Source organism: Euprymna scolopes, chromosome 14 (assembly GCF_053919585.1).
Source record: "Euprymna scolopes isolate OS-2025 chromosome 14, ASM5391958v1, whole genome shotgun sequence".
Classification (NCBI taxonomy): Eukaryota; Metazoa; Mollusca; class Cephalopoda; order Sepiida; family Sepiolidae; genus Euprymna; species Euprymna scolopes.
Genome location: NC_136495.1, coordinates 14,021,590 through 14,035,736, shown reverse-complemented (window position 1 = coordinate 14,035,736; position 14,147 = coordinate 14,021,590).

The window sequence follows — 14,147 nt, the reverse complement described above, 5'->3', positions numbered from 1 at the left end:
ATATATATATATATATATATATATATATATATATATATATATATATATATATATATATAAAAGTGAACGTGTCTGTGTATCTGTGTATGTGTGTGTCTGTGTACGTTTCCCTACGCAATAACTCTGTCAATTTTTAGTCTACAGACTCGAAATTTGATATACAGGGTACTGAGATTTGGAAAATCGATGTGATCGGTTTTTGGCCAAAAATTTGGCGATTAAGGGGTAAAAGTCCAACGATTTGACCTTTGAGAACTCTACCAAACTCCTCCGAGAATTTTGGGTCTACGCACTTGAAATTTTAGATATATGTTCCTTGGACATGGATCTAACTTGATAACTTGATTTGAGCCCAAAACAATAAATTTAAGGGGTCATAAAAAAATGACCTCTACGGTCTCTTCCAAATTACTCAGACAATTTCTGGTCTAAATATTTGAAATTTTACATAAAAGGTATTCAGAGATAGGGCAAGCTTTTTCATCAGTTTGGGTTGAAAATGTTTAGTTACCAATATATAAATGTATGTATGTATGTATGTATGTTTGCATGTCTGCCTTTAACTTTCAATAGATGCGGCGGATTTTACCAAGATCAGTATCGTTTTAAAGTTCGATCTTTCATACAACAAATATTGAAAAATTGGCTAGTTCCCCTTCAACTAGGCACTTTTCTACAGGGGGGGGGGCACTCTTTTCGCCGATATTTTTTAAAGTTATCCTCTCCTTTAGATTGTCTAGCCTTAATTTTAAAAAATGTCGCTTCCGGATTGACGATGGTCGTAACAACATAAACGTTAGGTTTTACCCCGTTCTTTTCCTCCTTGGCGGTACGGGTTCGAGCCTGCCTTCCTACTACCACTTTTTTTTTTTGCTCAACATACACATCCAAACACCCGGGCAACGCCGAGCGCCCATGCTAGTATATATATATATATATATATATATATATATATATATATATATATATATATCAGTGGCGACTCTAGCCTATTATTGCTACTCGTGCCCCCCACTGCCCTCTGTCAAATTCAGTTCCCAACCCATGGTCCGTGGACCCAAAGTAAGTCATCATAGTTGCTATTGCGTGACTCTCTATTGTATAGCACAGATTGACTAACATACCTTGCCAGTATCAGTCCATGATTGTCCTGATTTAACCGTGAAAAGCAAGCTAGGCCAACAATAGAGTTTTTCCTCAGATTTATTCGCACATAACCAGTCAATGTCATTAAACCATTTGGATTGGAACGAATGAGTTCTAACCTTATTCACCAATAAAGGAGTTGGGCGCCCAACTTTGATAATTTCTCGCTTCTCGGCTACATTTCTCTGGCAAAACGATCCATTTTTTAATCCATTTTGAATAAGCCGAGTTATTGGTCGGGCCGGGCACGAGTGGCACTAATCCCATCTCCGTCCCTGATATATATATATATATATATATATATATATATATATATATATATATATATATATATATATATATATATATATATATATATATATGCCCGAAGAATCCTAGAGTGGATGAAACGGGGAATATACAGTGTAGCTTAATCGCCATATATATTTTATAAATTACTAACTATCTGTACCTACGTATTGATCACTTTTGAAGTAAATACTTAAAGTTTACGCATAACTTTATACTTTTGTATATTAATTTTATGTGAGTAAATAAAGTATATATATATATATATATATATATATATATATATATATATATATATATATATACTTCCACCTTTGGTCCTTTTCTAAATACATTGTTTATGGATTTATATGAGCTTTTCTAAATAAATTGTTTATGGATTTATATGAGTTGCTGATGAGTTGTTTGGTATACTATTCAACGAAACACGTGTAAGACGTACCATACGTAATATGAAATATGAATGTGCTAGAAATATACTTGTGCTAAACATAAAAATATAAATATAGCGATTATTATATAACAATATTAGTGCGTTTGAATAATTACTCGACCTGCACCTGATCATAACAAAGGTCTGAACAGAAAATTCTGACCTGATCTGGCCAGTACTTTCCGAGAAAAGTGAAACGGACACACAAACAAATAGAAACATAATATCGATATATAAAGTTAACTTTTAAAAGTTTCCAGATATAGATGTTCTTATTTATTTGGTTCTTAATGTGAAGAAAAGCGAGATTCTCCAAAAGAACAATCTAGATTGGAATAAAAATATAATTTGATTGTGTCTTTTGTTTAATGTAAATCACTGCAGATAATCCGTTGAATAGTGATTCAATTTTTTATGATGTAACAAAAAACATTACTTCAATGTTAATAACAATTGTGAGATAGATTCCATCATAGATTAGTACAATTCTCCATCTTTTGTCAGAAGAATCGCCCATAGAATGTTTTAAAATAAAAGACATAATACGTTGTCTAGATGAATGTTTCTTCATTAATCAAGTACAAAGTATACTAAGAATTCGAAGAGATATAAAACATAGCTTCTAGTCAACAGGCTAAATTTGACAAGTGATTTTTTTTAGAAACACCCTTCTTTATTACTAGCGATGGGTACCCGGCGTTGCCCGGGTGTTTGTAGGGGTGTGTGGTGTTAAATAAAAAAGAAGCCGGGGGGGGGGGTAGGATCGAAGCCGAACCCCTGAGGCGAAGTTTGAAAATGAAATCGGCCAGCCAGAAGTGAAAGATGTTTGAAAGCCGTCGAGCGTTACGGCGACGACGATGACGATGTAAGCATTGTTATAAGCGAAGTAAGAAAATAAAACAACGTTTTAATTAAGCGGGGGGGAGGGGTAAAACACACAAAAAAATAACGTAAGGCAAACGAACGAACGTTACGTGAAAAATGGCTTAAATAATACAGGTCTCAATATTTAAATTTAAAAAATCGAAAAAAAAAATCTCACACCACGATTCGAACCCAACACGTTTAGATAATGAACCAAGGCCTTAACTACGTGCGCTAAAGCAGCGTACTTAAAGTTTGGTCGGTTTATCAACTATTTAAAGTAAATCAGGTCACGACGTCATGACGTCATCTGACGCATGCGTTGTTGACCCTCCCCCTGTCGAATCTGTCTAGACATCTCTCTCACTCTCTCTCTCACTCTCTCTCTCACACTCTCTCTCTCTCTCTCTCTCTCTCACTTCGTCTGCCTCACTCTAAAGACTGGAAAATGGCGTCTGGCTGTTTTTATTTAAAAAAAAAAACTTCGATCGTTAATATTTTTTTGTAAGCGTATTTTTTTTTACTTCACTTTTATTTTACTTTATTTTTCGTTTAACTATCATATCTACCTATTTTGAATGTGGAATAACTTTGGTAACGTTGCCATAGCGTAGAAGTTCATAGTTTAGCTTTAATTAAATTTTTTTTTACCGATAACAACATTTTTAAATTGTAAATTCAGACGGTCATTTGAGGTTGCTGACGTCAAGATCACGTGACATGACTCAGCGGGTTTTAAATACAAGTTGACCCAAAATAAACGGCCGCGTGTATACTTTATGTACTTATACGTACATAATGTACTTGCGATAACCCTTATCCCTGACTGGCTTCCGGGCCTTGATAAGTGGTGATCACTGTGTAAAAAAAAAAAGAGTTGGCGGCCGTATTTTTTGGGGCAGTTATAAATCGATTTAAAAATATGCAATGTTTAACATTAAAATGTCACTTTTTGCCCCCCCCCCTGCAGAAAATCGATCAGTTGACGCACTTTTGATGGTCACTTTGGGCCAATTTTTCGATATTTGTCGTCCGGAAGGTGGGGCTTTCATATGAGACCAAGTTTGTGAATTTTTGTTGTGTCTGTCGAAAGTTTTTAGCAGACACACAAACATACACACAAACACACATACATTTTCGCTTTTATATATATAGATTATTCATCGGACTACTGCTCCCATCTTGAGTGTGATTTTCTCAACGTTTTGGTCGATATAACCTCCAACCGTCTTCAGGAATGTTTTTGGTATATATATATATATTTCCTTCATCATTCATCTCAGTTTACCACCATCATTTCAACCCATTTTTATAATATTTTCCGTTATTTTACTTCCGCATCCTCTCTTCCAGCGCTCTGGCTACTGACACGACTAGATTATGTTTAGAACAAGATTGATAAAGTCCATTTCTAGATTTACTTGCAGATTTTAAAGAACCTGTTTTGAAGCTGAAATGATTGGCGTCAGATCTCAGAAAAGGCTCTCATGTAGCCGCCCACTTGCTATTTCTCTTTCTTTACCTCTCTTTCGCTCTCTCTCTCTCTTTATATATATATATATATATATACATATATATATATATATATATACATATATATATATATGTGTGTGTGTGTGTGTGTGTGTGTGTGTGTGATACCTTTGTAAAATATAAACACTTGTGATACCCTTGTAAAACATAAACACTTGTAATACCCTCGTAAAACATAAACAGTTGTGATACCCTTGTAAAACATAAATACTTGTGATACCCTTGTAAAACATAAACACGTGTGATACTCTTGTAAAACATAAACACTTGTGATACCCCGCTATACCTCGATTTGATACGTGGTTATACAACAGTAGTCAATCGAGTCACTTTCTTATTAATATGTTGTTAATATTTAGAGTTCGTACATAATGACTGAAGGCATCAAGGTGATATACCCTGCATACTTATTTTACTGACGCTGCGAAGGAGAGCAAGCAATTAAGGCATAGTATCAATTATGCATAAGAAACTACATTGTCGTAATCGAATAATTTTCTTATGTACAAACAATTTAAGCATTAACACGCACACATATGATTATATAGATTCAAAGGTTGCGTTTCGATTTGAAAGTAACACCGAGTCTGTTTAAAAATATAGATACGATGTTGTCTGGTTTGTAATAGTCAATGGCATACTTAGACCGATTATTAATAAAGACTGGAAATTCCGAAGAACACAAAAGTCACGCGCGAGAAGTTTTTGGAAAAATTGAGACTACGGATTTAAGATTGGACTTGAAAAGTGTGAAGTTTGTATGTAACAGAATATTTGGGTCAAATAAACGACCGTGACGTCGATTTGATACGTGGTTATACAACACTGTTACATGCTTCCCTGAATGTACTGATATGCAGAAGTGTCAATGTAATGTAAACAACATTTTGTTAATCTTTCCTAGGCATGGTTCGGAATAGTAACTCCTTACGTTCAATGGCAATATGCTTTGTTAGGGTAAAGGGGAGTAAAACAAAATCATACTAGTTTACATAATCTCTACTAGAAGGTCCATACATATTTTATTGTGCATTGTGTTGAGTCTTTCCTTAGAGACTAATTTCTTCTCAGTGTAAAATCTAATTCGCATCGCTAAACGCATAGAATTAATGGTCGCAACATTTGAAGTCGGATCTCATTTCCCGTTATTTACGCGCAAGGACCAAACAATTTCTTGGATTTTCCCCCGCATTTATTAAGCATTTAATTTCTGGCGAGATTAGAAATTTAATGTCATCTTAAATGATTTAAACGACAACACGTAAACTTCTTTTGTTAGGAGCAAACGCATTCCTTTTTCTCCGTGTAAAAAGACACGCAAGCAGCTCACTCAATTTACTCGATGGCGTCGTGTTTTTTTTTTTTTTTTTTTTGTTTGTTTTCTTTTTTTTTTTGTTTTTTGGGTTTTTTTTTTTTTGTCGGGACACGGATTGCGATACTTGAAGACAAAACTAATTCCGCTTTCAATTATGATGAGAACCGAACTCATTAAGAAACAAATTGTACTATTAAACATGAAACTCATCATTTAATGATAATTTATTTTCTTTTTTTTTTTTTTTTAATTTTTGTTTCATTTTTGTGTTGTTTCAGATTTGCTTGTTTATGTGTCTTCGTCCGTTTCCGGTCGCGCGTCGATATACGGAGCATAATTGGTATTAAAATCGACTTAGAATTGAATTAATTGTTTTCATTTATAATAAACCTGCTGCAATTATTGATTTTGATTTTATAACCTTCCATATTAAACTGTGTCTCTTTTGGGTGATGTTTGTCTCTTTCTTCTTGATTATTCTTGTAGGTTTTTAAAGTAGTTTTAATTGGACACAAGTGATTTTAAATGAAACTATCAGTAAATAAAACTGGGATAATACATGCATCTTGCAACCACACGACAACCGCATTTATTTTTTTGTCTACATAAAACATTACTCGATGAGTAACGGGTCGAAATAACGCGAGAACAAATCTGTTTTCGCATTCAAAGTCATTTCATGTTGTTTTTTTCTAATACTTTTAATTTAGATTATTATTAATATTTTATTAAATATTATATAAGGAACACTTCCCAGTTAAATTTCAAGTTTTTTTTTGTTAGATACACACGACATCAGGTCGAATTCGGTAGCCATTTTGTTTTGCTTCGATTGCTTCACATTAATTTCAAATGATTTAGATTTAAATCTATCAACTGGGATTTAGGTAATGGTGCATGGAGGGAGAGCCTACACCGGAAGTTGGCACCCACGTCTCTCACTTTAGGTATGGAAGCACAGAATCGATACAATTTTCGATTTTTAAAAAATACTGTTTCAGCAATATCATCTACTGGATTCGTACTTATGTTGTTTGAATTCAGTGCTTTTTAACATATGTGAAATATTCACATTTTTAAACTGTTAAACTATTTTCTGTTGCAGATTCACCTTTTTAAAAATGCTAAAACTGCAAAAATATTACACATTCGTAATTCTTATTTTCATGTTTCTGTAACTAAATATATTTTTCAAATATCTAATTAGTTTGACAAGATATATAACATATTCACTTAAATCAACGTAGTTATTTGAAAAGATATGCGATTAAAATTTTTTTAAATAATTGATGATAATTGTGCGTATTTTATAAATTTTTATCATAAGTGGATGTGTAAAAAAGTAAACATAAGATATACTGGAAAATTGTATCGCTTCTGTGCTTCCATACCTCAATTGAGAGACGCGGGTGCCAACTTTCGGTATGTTCGAAAGTCATGCTCTCCCTTTTATGCACCATAATCGAGATTTTTAATAGACCTGGTTCCTCATTTAGTAATATGAAAAAAAAAAAAAAAGAACTACTTCTGATGCATATACATATTTGTATCACATCCTATTATGGTTGCAATCTGTCTAGATTGCCAGAACAACTTTTTGAAAAATTTCGCTTTAATTACCAACGTAGTATTTTACTAGAATGATCCATTGATTCTAACGCTTTTAGATGAGATGCTCTTTCTTGTCGAAAGATTTATCTATATTGGAGCCATATCTTTGATATATTGGGAATAAGGTTGGTGTTGAACTAATTAGTTAAATTCATGTACTTTTCACATTGTTGCGATTGACACGGAGGATTGTTCTGGGGAACCCATTTATTTATTTACTTGTGGTAGTTTCGTTTACAGATGTTCATCCTTCCAACGCACCAATATTGTTATATAGTATTCGCTATGTTGCATCCTAAAATATGTTATTGTTTGCGTCTTTAGTAGTATTGAACGGCTTTTGTGTGCTGATGTTTATCCAACAGACTATCGATTTCATTTCAAAGTAAATTAAAAGATTCATGTTTCATTCATTTATAAAGTTGATGCAAAACATCATTTTTGCCGACGCAGTTGTAAATTACCGACTGTGAATGAACGCGACATCCACTTGTCATTTACCAAATGATACCTTTTCATCCACTTTCTATCTCGTACATCTTCAACTTACGATCGGTTAAAACAAGATAAGGATGTTGTTTTTTGTGTTTTTATGGGACCATTGCTGCATTTGGGTTTCCTTAACAATAAGCTTCATGTAATCTATAACAACAACTTCATTGCATAAATTCCAAAGAAAACTGGTAAATCTATCTTTTTGGATATTTTCTTACTGTGTTTAATTTATATTTATTTTATCATTTCAAACATCTTATGTCCATGATATATCGTTTATTTTACACACACACACACACACACACACACACACACACACACACTCTGTGTTTATGTTTTAAAAGGGTATCACAACTGTTTATGTTTTACAAGGGTGGCACAAGTGGTTATGTTTTACAAGGGTATCACAAGTGTTTACGTTTTACGAGGGTATCACACGTGTTTATGTTTTACAAGGGTATCAAAAGTGTTTATGTTTTACAAGGGTATCACAAGTGTTTATCTTTTACGAGGGTATCACAAGTGTAATTGTTTTACAAGGGTATCACAAGTGTTTATGTTTTACGAGGATATCACAATTTTTTATGTTTTACAAGGGTATCACAAGTGTTTATGTTTTACAAGGGTATCACAAGTGTTTATGTTTTACGAGGGTATCACAAGTGTTTATGTTTTACGAGAGTATAACAAGTGTTTATGTTTTAAAAGGGTATCACAAGTGTTTATGTCTTACAAGGGTATCACAAGTGTTTATGTTTTACGAGGTTATCACAAGTGATTATGTTTTACGAGAGTATCACAAGTGTTTATGTTTTAAAGAGTCTCAAAAGTGTTTATGTTTTACAAGGGTATCACAAGTGTTTATGTTTTCCAAGGGTATCACAAGGTTTTATGTTTTAAAAGAGTGTCACATGTGTTTATGTTTTACAAGGGTATCACAAGTGTTTATGTTTTACGAGGGTATCACAAGTGTTTATGTTTTACGAGGGTATTACAAGTGTTTATGTTTTACGAGGGTATCACACGTGTTTATGTCTTACAAGGGTATCACAAGTGTTTATGTTTTACAAGAGTATCACACGTGGTTATATTTTAAAAGAGTATCACAAGTGGTTATGTTTTACAAGGGTATCGCAAGTGTTTACGTTTTACGAGGGTGTCACACGTGTGTATGTTTTACAAGGGTATCACAAGTATTTACGTCTAACAAGGGTATCACAAGTGTTTATCTTGTACGAGGGTATCACAAGTGTAATTGTTTTACAAGGGTATCACAAGTGTTTATGTTTTACGAGGATATCACAATTGTTTATGTCTTACAAGGGTATCACAAGTATTTATGTTTTACAAGGGTATCACAAGTGTTTATGTTTTACGAGGGTATCACAAGTGGTAATGTTTTACGAGAGTATAACAAGTGTTTATGTTTTAAAAGGGTATCACAAGTGTTTATGTCTTACAAGGGTATCACAAGTGTTTATGTTTTACGAGGTTATCACAAGTGGTTATGTTTTACGAGAGTATCACAAGTGTTTATGTTTTAAAAGAGTCTCAAAAGTGTTTATGTTTTCCAAGGGTATCACAAGGTTTTATGTTTTAAAAGAGTGTCACATGTGTTTATGTTTTACAAGGGTATCACAAGTGTTTATGTTTTACGAGGGTATCACAAGTGTTTATGTTTTACGAGGGTATTACAAGTGTTTATGTTTTATAAGGGTATAACAAGTGTTTATGTGTTAAAAGGGTATCACAAGTGGTTATGTTTTACAAGAGTATCACACGTGGTTATATTTTAAAAGAGTATCACAAGTGTTTATGTTTTACAAGGGTATCACAAGTGGTTATGTTTTACAAGGGTATCGCAAGTGTTTACGTTTTACGAGGGTGTCACACGTGTGTATGTTTTACAAGGGTATCACAAGTGTTTACGTTTTACAAGGGTATCACAAGTGTTTATCTTTTACGAGGGTATCACAAGTGTAATTGTTTTACAAGGGTATCACAAGTGTTTATGTTTTACGAGGATATCACAATTGTTTATGTTTTACAAGGTATCACAAGTATTTATGTTTTACAAGGATATCACAAGTGTATATGTTTTACGAGGGTATCACAAGTGGTAATGTTTTACGAGAGTATAACAAGTGTTTATGTTTTAAAAGGGTATCACAAGTGTTTATGTCTTACAAGTGTATCACAAGTGTTTATGTTTTACGAGGTTATCAAAAGTGGTTATGTTTTACGAGAGTATCACAAGTGTTTATGTTTTAAAAGAGTCTCAAAAGTGTTTATGTTTTACAAGGGTATCAGAAGTGTTTATGTTTTAAAAGGGTATCACAAGGTTTTATGTTTTAAAAGAGTGTCACAAGTTTTTATGTTTTACAAGGGTATCATATGTGTTTATGTTTTACGAGGGTATTACAAGTGTTTATTTTTTACGAGGGTATTACAAGTGTTTATGTTTTACAAGGGTATCACAAGTGTTTATTTTTTAAAAGGGTATCACACGTGTTTATGTCTTACAAGGGTATCACAAGTGTTTATGTCTTACCAGAGTATCACACGTGGTTATATTTTAAAAGAGTATCACAAGTGTTTATGTTTTACGAGGGTATTACAAGTGTTTATGTTTTACAAGGGTATCTCAAGTGTTTATGTTTTACAAGGGTATCACAAGTGTTTATGTTTTAAAAGAGTCTCAAAAGTGTTTATGTTTTACAAGTGTATCACAAGTGTTTATATTTTATAAGGGTATCACAAGTGTTTATGTTTTAAAAGGGTTTGACAAGTGTTTATGTTTTACAAGGGTTTCACATGTGTTTATGTTTTACAAGGGTTTCACATGTGTTTATGTTTTACAAGGGTTTCACATGTGTTTATGTTTTACAAGGGTTTCACAAGTGTTCAGATGAAAGGTTGATTTATTATTAAATGCTGCATACTTTCTCTTTCTCCGGAGTTCTTCTGTCTTCATTGCTTGACTCTGTGATAAAACATGCAACAAGCAAAACGCTTTAAGAATTAATGTTTTGTTATTTTATTATGTTCTAAATTTGGTTCATAAGACAACGACTTTATAGTTTATCAATATCAGTTTTTCCAGTGTCTTAGTGATCTTCCATATGAGTCCGCTTACGTATCTAGATTGCTGTTCTTTCTAGCCCCGCTTCCTGGACTTGGAGCACGTCTGGGTGACCAAACTCAGACTCTCAAACTAATCTTCTTGACCTCTTGACCTGTCAGTTTCGTTGCGTCTTCATTTAAAGCACACGTCTCCTAATGTGTGACCTTTCACGTACGCAACCGTTGAAGGTCATTTTGTTTTTATATAACTTAGCTAATTTCTGTAAACATCTTCAGTTAGCACTTATTTTTACATTCCAGAACAATTTATTCGGTAAACAATAAATAACTTCCAATATAAACTATTTTAACAATATCATTGGATAGATAGATAAATAGATAGAAAGACAGATAGATAGATTGATTGATAATAGCTAATTTAACTTTTAACCGCACAATTATCTAACAGAAAGTAGAAAATTCCAAAATCTAGCTGTTCGAGAGAAGAAACTACCAGAGTAAACACTTTCTAGCATTTAGCAACCTTAACAGTGAAGGGGTGTGATTTTGTTACTAAGCGAGTTTGTCGGGGATATGCTTGTCGAGGGGGGCACAAGTGCAATGAGTTCATTAGAGCAAATTCCGTTAAGATACTTGTAAAATGCGCACAGGGTTGCAACATTGCGGTGATGGGACAGGGGCTGGAGCTTAGTTGAGAAAGTGGAACCAGTTAGATTGAAAACTATTTTGGGGACCTATACAAGAGAAAAGGACTAGTGGTAGACATGCCATCCGAGATCTGACAACAATGCTCCACGCATGGGCGAATAGTAGCTTTGTACAGGTACCGAATACTCTCAGGTGTGAGTAGTCTTTTAGCATGATAGAGAAAACCAACCTTCTTTACAGCAGCTTTCGCAGTTTTCCAAACGTGTTTGTTCCAGTTCCTGTGAATGTTAAGCCGAGACGTTTGAAGGATGAATTCTCAGGTAGGGTTTTATTTGTCATGGATATCAGCTGTTGGAGAGGATTCTTGTAATTGTTAAAGGAGAGCAGCTTAGTCTTCCTAGTATTAAATGTTACCATCCCACTACAGTCTTGAGGTCATTTATAAGTATTCTGCCATTGTCTTGGACACCCGTTCTTACCTCATGCATGTTATAGAACGTTGTAACATCCGCAAATATACACATTTCGGACACCGGGAAGGTTACATTGCGCACATGTCAGATTAACGTAACTGGGGAGACTTGTTGTCACTCAGACTCCAGAGACCACCACAAGCTGTTCTCAAGGAGAACTCTTCGAAGATTGCTTGTGTGACTATTCTTAATCATCATCATCATCATCATCATCATCATCATCATCATCATCATCATCATCATCATCATCATCATCACACGGAAATGAAGTACTAGAACAGATGCTTGATGTTCCCTAATTATTTGAATTATATTCACTGATATTCGTGTTATCTCTCCAAAATAAAAAACAAACAAACAAACGCAATCTACGCATACGCAGAAGTGATGATGAGATACATCCTTTTTTTTTCGGACTGGAATTTTCAGACGATGAAATGTTTAACTTTCGACTCTCATCTTTGCTTGGCTTTAAAAATCTTGGTCATAGTCGTATTAGATTCTTTTTTCTGGTGGTAGTCGCCTATACTCTCAAAACAACAAACATGCAAGTCATATTTTTTATACATTCTTCGCGCATCTTCTTGTCTGAAACCCTGGCAACGCATGCATTTAGGAAGTGATGCATTATTTGCTTGCCCCTAATGTCTATAGTTATTTGTCTTTATACATTATACTAGCCTGGGTGCCCGGCGTTGCTCGGATGTTTGGAGGTGTGTGTTGAGCAAAAAAAAAAAAAGTTGTAGTGGGCAGGCAGGCTCGAATCTGTGACGCGAAGGCGAAAGAGAAAGTGGAGGTGTGTGTAAGGGTGTTGGTTAAGCAAAAAAAAAGGAGCAGTAATCAGGCTCGAACCCGTAACGCGTCAGAGGAAAAAAGAGGCGAAAAAAATCGCTCTTATCAATTAGGCTACAGTGGTTGCGACATTACGAGCCGTCGAAATAACGCCTTTTATGCGACCTCGTTTGCGCGAATTTTGAATTACTTGCAAAAAATGTCAGTGAAAAAAGCGACCCCTTCCTGTAGAAGCCTGTTGCATTCATCGCCAAACCGGAAGTGACATAGGTTTAAATTAAGGATAGACAGTGATAAAGACGGGATGACTTTCGAAAATATCAGCGAAAGAAGCGACTTCTCCCTGTAGAAAACATATATACATATAAACAGACAGGTGAGATGTATATTATTGATTATCAAGTTTACTGTTCTGTGTTTATTTACTCAATGCGCCAAGTCTTTTGGTTGAAATAAGTTTCCATCTAGAAAATAATAATTTAAGAAAAATAATTTTGTAAGCAAAATTGTTGTTCCTTGCGTCAAAAAGGTTTAGAGCACAGTTATGTTCACCTATCAGACATCTGGGATATAGACGTGCCGCATAGCGAATTCAATTAATACGTCTTGATTATTAAGTCATTCCTCTTCCGTTGCAAATATAGAATGAATAATTATATTTGTTGATTTATACAGAAGTGTTTATTCTGTTTATTCTTCTTTGTGGGTTGCCACGAATATCACAGATTACTTCAAAGCCATAATCAACTACGTAAATAAGTATGCGTCTGTAGTTCTGCCACCTTTCAACCAGCGTCTTGTTAAACATTACAACATTAGATCATGATTAATTGTCTCAAAGGTAGTCTGCAGAAAGGATTGTAGAATTTATTAACGATTTCCTGGCGTTTAGGAAGTGCATCATGTAATTCGTTTACATGATGTCAAACATGTTTTAAGTCTGAAATGGTTAAAATATATTGATCTAACAAAATTCTCTAAATATCATTCACTAACAGTTCAGCCCGGCTTTGCTCGGCCCTATGTACTGTTCATAACTTGCCCTACGTGTGAATACACTTTATGTAGTTTCAAATGTTCAGACCAATATTTGTCTAAGTAATTTCGTAGAGACCGCAGAGATCTTTTTTTAACTTTGACCCCAATTTATCCCCCTTAACATTTTATATTTTCGTCTCAAATCTACATAAAAAGTTTTACCTATGTCCAAGTAACCTACATCTAAAATTTCAAGTGCTTAGACCCAAAATTGGCGAAGGAATTTGGTAGAATCTGCAAAGGTCAACTCTTTTCAACTTTTGGCAGCAAAATTTTCGCTCAAAACTGATTAAAATGTTTACTGCATGTCTGAATAGCCGTTATGTAGAATATTCAATTGTTTAAACCCAAAATCGGCTGAGTAGTTTGCTAGACACCGCACATGTAAAATCTTTTGAACTTTGACCCTATAGCTATAGATTTCGAC